Source organism: Numida meleagris, chromosome 23 (genome assembly GCF_002078875.1).
Source record: "Numida meleagris isolate 19003 breed g44 Domestic line chromosome 23, NumMel1.0, whole genome shotgun sequence".
Taxonomy (NCBI): Eukaryota; Metazoa; Chordata; class Aves; order Galliformes; family Numididae; genus Numida; species Numida meleagris.
Window position 1 is genome coordinate 833,141 of NC_034431.1, and position 5,868 is coordinate 839,008.

The 5,868-nt window shown below is 46.6% G+C and overlaps 1 long non-coding RNA gene across 1 annotated transcript; it reads right to left on the reverse strand.

Annotated features, from left to right (window-relative positions):
- Nucleotides 9-3,847, reverse strand: LOC110387752. The gene is made up of 3 exons (XR_002432704.1): nucleotides 2,844-3,847; nucleotides 2,527-2,665; nucleotides 9-687 (listed from the first exon to the last, which is right to left on the reverse strand). It is a non-coding gene; the product is annotated as an uncharacterized LOC110387752 (long non-coding RNA).

Consider the following 5,868-nt stretch of genomic DNA (forward strand, 5'->3'; position numbering starts at 1 on the left):
GGGGGGGGTTGGAAGTAAGAATACAACCAGAAATAAAAATCAATTGGCGGCTCCATTAACACACAGCCAGGAGCCTGCTCACCACAGTCTGTCTTGGGGACGCTGAACAGGGCTATGAGGCTCATGGGTGGCCAACAGCGAAACAAAAGAACAATTACAGAAGAAAATTAAAATCACCTTTTTAAGCCAAAGTTCTCGAGACGACTTCCTGCAAAGATTTAATAAGGCGAGTATTGACTGCCGATGCAATAATTGATTATTAAATCACTAGGAATACGCAGACGGACAAAGCTGCAGTGCAATTTCCCTACTGTAATAAATATTTTTCTTGGCATTTACTTAATACATGCCTGCCCACGTGAATTTAAATGATGTATCTTTAGAAGCCTTGATGCAAAACAGAGCCTCGGCAACACAGCCATCCATCAGACACTAAGTTGCTGCTAATAACTTTCCCTTGGGGGAAATTGCAGGCAAGTAGTTATGAATTTAGTGAGAGGGAGCCTCAAATCTCCCCTTCTTTTTAAGGAGAAGGAGTGATAAGAATTGCAAGGAGAAGGCACCAGACGAGCATCCCCAGGGCATGGATGGAGGGAAGGGTCAGCAGAGAGCATCCAAATGGCTCCAGATCACTCGTCACCACTCCTGGTTCTCTTGATCCCCAAAATAAGAGCAAAAAAGAGTGGCCTGGAGGGGAAGAAGGATCAAAGGTGATGGGGATAATAGAAAATGTATATAATTAATAGATACATTCATGGAAGTCCTCCACGAGTGTTTTAATCTCTCCCCATTTGGTCTGTCTTTTCAAGATGCTGTCTTTGCTTTTAGCCAGAGGCAGCACTCGTGGGAAGGCGGAGGAGCAGAAGAGCTGGTCATGGGATGGGTAAAGTAAGCAGTGCTTGCAGGAAGGGGATTTCTCGAAGCCAGGTGGGAGGCAGCAAACATGGTGGCTTAAATAGGGTAAAACCATCTGCAAGCAGGTCCCGTCCATCCTTCCAATCCAAAGAGCTTTCCCACTGCTTTCCAGACAAGCAGAGTGGTTTGACACCCAGAAACCCTGTTCCCTGCCCAAGATGGGCTGGGGGGGGAGGGGGGGTTGTTGCACAGCATCAGCTCCCGAGGTCTTTTCTAGGGCTCATTCACGTGCCTCTGCGTAGGGTTTAATGCCATTATCCTCCTCCTTTAGCTCAGATAAAAATTTAACGAGGACAAAATAAGCCCTGAATGAGGATATTTTCAAGGCTGTTTGAAGGTCTCTAATGAGAGCAGAGAATGATGCATAATTGAACGTACAGCGAACGCACGGCAGGCAGCTAGGGCAGGGGAGGGGGAAGGCTGGCCACCAGCCAAGCCCTGAGCTATGCCCTCCCCCCCCAACCCTGCCCATGCCACCCACCCAACAGCTTTCCAGCACTCTGCATTCTAAAAAAAAAGAAAAAAAGACATCTTATTTTAAATCTTAAAAAAAAAAACCCAACAGCCTGCATTTTCTAAGAGGGAAACTGAGGCACAGAGGACTGATGTGCTGCTCCTAAGGTCACAGTGCCATAACTCCAGAGCAAAGATGATGCTTTAATGGGAATTGTTTCCCAAGTTATTTCTCAGGATGATGTCTCCTCCATCCTCTCGGCTGGGGCTCGGCACCCAGGCTCAAAGTAAATCACAGGTTTGGTGTCTCTTTCTGAAAGGATAATAGTTTTTGCTTGGGAAATTTATTCCCTTACACTCTCATTTGACAGACAAATTGCATCACGCCAGGATTTCCCCCCAAACTTTTGAGCATCTAACATGGCCCTGGGGGATTTATTTGGCTATCAAAGCAGTTTTACCTTGGGGGGGATGCAGAATTTTGGGTCCACACACTGTTTCATTGCACTGGACTGAGATTCATGGCAGGGATTTGCATTCTCTGGGTTGCCTGATTTTAGTTACACATTCAATAAAAGCAGAGCAGCAATGGGCATGGAGCCTTGATGGGAGAACACTTCACCCAGTTTACTCAGGCTGTAAAATAAAGCTGGGGATGACTTTCCATCTCAGAATTCCCACTGAACAGCAAATGGCATTGGCGACCACTAGAAGACCCCATGAGCAGAGCTCTCTGCAGCTGCAAAGAGCCCATACACGCTCAAGGACTCAGAAAGTGAACAATTTGGGATGGAGTGATGCAGAAGGAAGGATTTCTAGGATATTTTGTAAAGTCACGTCACACCAGTCAGCGTGCACTGGCTTGGCTGTGCTGGCTGCATATCTTTTCAGTTCTTACTTAAATACAACAGATACTTTGGAGACAATAGTGTTTGCTGTGCTATACAGAGCTGGATGCTTTCTAGTGGTGGAAAAGCAAAATACACTAATGGCTCTCAGCTGCTTTACAGGCCTCAACAACATCAGGCTCACAACAACTCTACAAGAAATAGGAACTATAATTGTCCCCATTTTAAGGGGAAAAAAGAATGGATGCCGGTGCATTAAGCGACTGGCTAAGTAACATCTTATCAGAAGATGTGGTTGGCACTCCATTACCTGATGTTTCAACAGCAAGACCAGATTTCTTTCTATCAATCATACACCAGCTCCTTCAGGAAGGAAGAAGTGGCTCAGGAAAATAAAGTCTCATTTCCTTTGCCCCTCCTTCCCTTTCTTCAAAAATGTGTTTTTTCCCCTGAAAAATGAGAAAAGTTCACTTCTCTTTAGACAGCTCCATACAGACGTGTAATGCTATAGTGTGATGGAAAGCACAGCAATAGCAGCAGGGTGGGAAAGTCTTTAGCTGCAGGAAATGAGGACAAGCCTAAAAGCAACAGCTATGGATACAGAAACAAAGGGAAACATCTACTCACCTATGGAAGGCCTCAGATACACAGGGATCTCCAGCAAGATCCCCCTCACCTCCACTGCCAACCCTTAAATGAGGGCCGGGCAGGGGTGGATCCTGGCTCTACCCCTTCCAATCACTCAAGTACATTGCACACACCTGAGCTCCCCTGGGCTGGCCCTGCCTTCCCACCAGGTGCTCCATCACTGCTTCAGGCTGTGACTTAGCATTTCCACTACGTGATGATATGGGAGAGAGCAGCAAAGAGCAGGCAGAAGGCAGCCTCAGGGCAGCAGGGGTTGGTGGCAGATTTCTCAGGGACATTACCAGGGCAGGAGGGGTGGGGCAGAACTGTAGACGTGGGGCTGCACCCCCCATGTTCACTCACTTCTGGAAATACCTGTTACATCCACATCGTGTATAGATCAATTTGAAATCCGCAACTCAAAGGCAATGAGCAAGTTTATCCCCTGCATGTCCCACCAGGAGAACAAGTCATCCCCTCTGCCCATGTCCATCAAGCAAGCAGGCAATCCACCCTCTTTATTTCCCCTGGATAAAGGAGATGTCCTTCTGACACATGGGCATCTCGGTCCGCAGGATTAGATGGAGCAGCAAAATGAAGCATGTTGCAAACGAGCCGTTCCTCTCCCACATCGTTTGGCGTAGAGTAGGGAGGTTGGGAGAAATTACAGCTGGGCCCATAAATCACGGCGTTAATTACGTATTCGGCCAATGTTGCCAAGGCTTTCTGTTTGCAAATTGCCTGCAAACAGATTGAAAAAGTCCCCGCCATGTTCCTTGTTTGAAAATATTTACAAATTTCTTCACGGTCTAAGGATCAATTCCAGTTGAAAATGTGATTATGGAATCTACAATTCACATCCACGCCATTCCCGCTGACCCAGCCGTGGCCTTTTGATGTTTCTGTGCCATAAATATGCAACGAAGAAGTCAGAAAGTCACAGTTTTAGGGCCGGAAGGAAACAAAACCATCTGGTTTGACTTCCCAAAGGTTTTCCTCTGGTGAGTGCCTCTCTGAGCCTAATAAACTACCCACGAGAGCAACTCTTAGAAAAACTCAGCATCTTGAGCCAGCACCTTGAAGTAGTGAAGAATTTACCGCCGTCTTCTGCTAGCTGAGCCCGGCCTTAATTACCCTTGCCGTTTAATTTGTATCTGAACGTTTCTAATTTGCATTCGGCTCCTGTTACGCCTTTGCTAAAGATCCCTTGGCTCTCTAAAGCTTCTCCTGGCGTGGCTGCTCGTAGAGCAGCAATTACCACTGCTGCCTCGTCCGCGGCTCCGAGCATGGCACGCTGAGCACGCCCAGTGAACCCTTCACCTGCACCACGGGTTCGGAGCCAGCCCAGCCTGGGTTCAAAACGACGGGGCATGCCTGAGACCAGTGGGAATTTTGCAATCAGGGAGATGTTTTGAAACGCTCCCAGCGGGGAGGATTTGAAGGAAAAGTTTGCTCGCCGAGAGAATTTACGTTGGCGAAGCTCAACCGGCTGTTCAAGGTGAGTGAGCACAAAAGGGTCAGGCTGAAGCTGTCTTCCGAATTAGAATAAATTACCCTCTTTCATATGCCTCCTTAATGGCTCTCCTCCGCTGTGCTCCGTACCCAACGCCTTGGTCCAACCACATGCAGCTAGGAGGTGAGCTGAGTCTTCTCCTAATGATCAGCTTATTACAGCCATGAATTATGCACACAGCTAGTTTATGCAAAACAAGCCGGTTATTATTATTAGAACCCTACAACTGCTAAGCAGCTGGTGTCTCACTGTCTATCATGCCTTGGCTCCTGTTTAACATGCTGACCAATATTGCCTCCTTGCTACTTTTGGCTCTTCCATCTGTCTGCCTGCACCCACCTGTTGGGTTTGTCTCTGGCACCTTTCATTCTGAGCTTGTCCAAGATGATCACACCTGACAAATGGGGGAAAAAGTAAATGTTAAAACTTCTTGGAGACTTTAGTTTGAAGGTACTTAAAGATCTGTGCTAAGCTCCTGGTGAAGAAGTGCCAGGTGCTGCACAAACCCAGATAGCTGGTTCTTACATCAATGCATTTGCAGCCCAAATTGTTGCCAGCTCTGCCAGGTTTCTGCTGGCTTATCTCATCCCGCTTTCACATCCTTTTGAGGGGGGGGGGGGACACCGAGCGCACTTGAAGCGCATGGTGCACACGGACTGTGCTCTTCCAGCTGCTAGCATGAGGCACGAGCCTTGCAGGAATTTCTAAATGCTGCTGTTTTCCAAATATTATTAATTACAATCATTTAAGCGAATTTGTTTTCCACTGTTTGCTTAGCTTTTTCTCAGTGCAGACTCAGGTTTTAAATGAGAACTGAAAGCGTGCAAGACAGAGACAGAGGGAAAGGAGGTAGAAGGAGACAAACATCTGGTCCTAAGATGGTCTTGCTTGGAGTTTTGGTCTTCTCATCTTCTCTAATGGTTGCATGTGAGCAGCCCAGGGAGGAATCTATGGACAGACCCAATGTGGGGACCTCTGACAATTTGGTAACCATGTGTTTCATTTATCTGTCACCTTTGTTTACTCTCATTTGTATACTTAACTAATTTGACTTGACACAATAAGAGCATGACCATGAGAAGCAAAAGACATTGCTTAAATATTTCATATAATTCTTTTTTTAAAAGCACGTGAGAGTACAGTACCCAATCCTTCGTCCTGCTCATTTTTATTAGGAAGAAAGGAGTTGGGGGGAAAATAGCCATCATTGTGTCAGATTATGCGTGAACGCGTAATAAAACTCCTAAAGATACGTGAAATATCGGTGCATTCACTAATGGGAATTGATTCAGAATTTTATTCATTTTTAACAAGATTTAATGAAGTTCCCTTGTATGTTTCTCCCTGCGGTTCATTATTCCATTAAGTGCCATTTAATCTGGGTGATGTGTGTAGAAGATAACAGCTTGCGATGGCTTTTGTTTAACAAACTCCTCAGCAGCTCTCCCACGGGCTGCGAAGCAGTGACAGGTACCATCCCAGCACTGGGGCCACCGCGGCTGCCTCCACTGG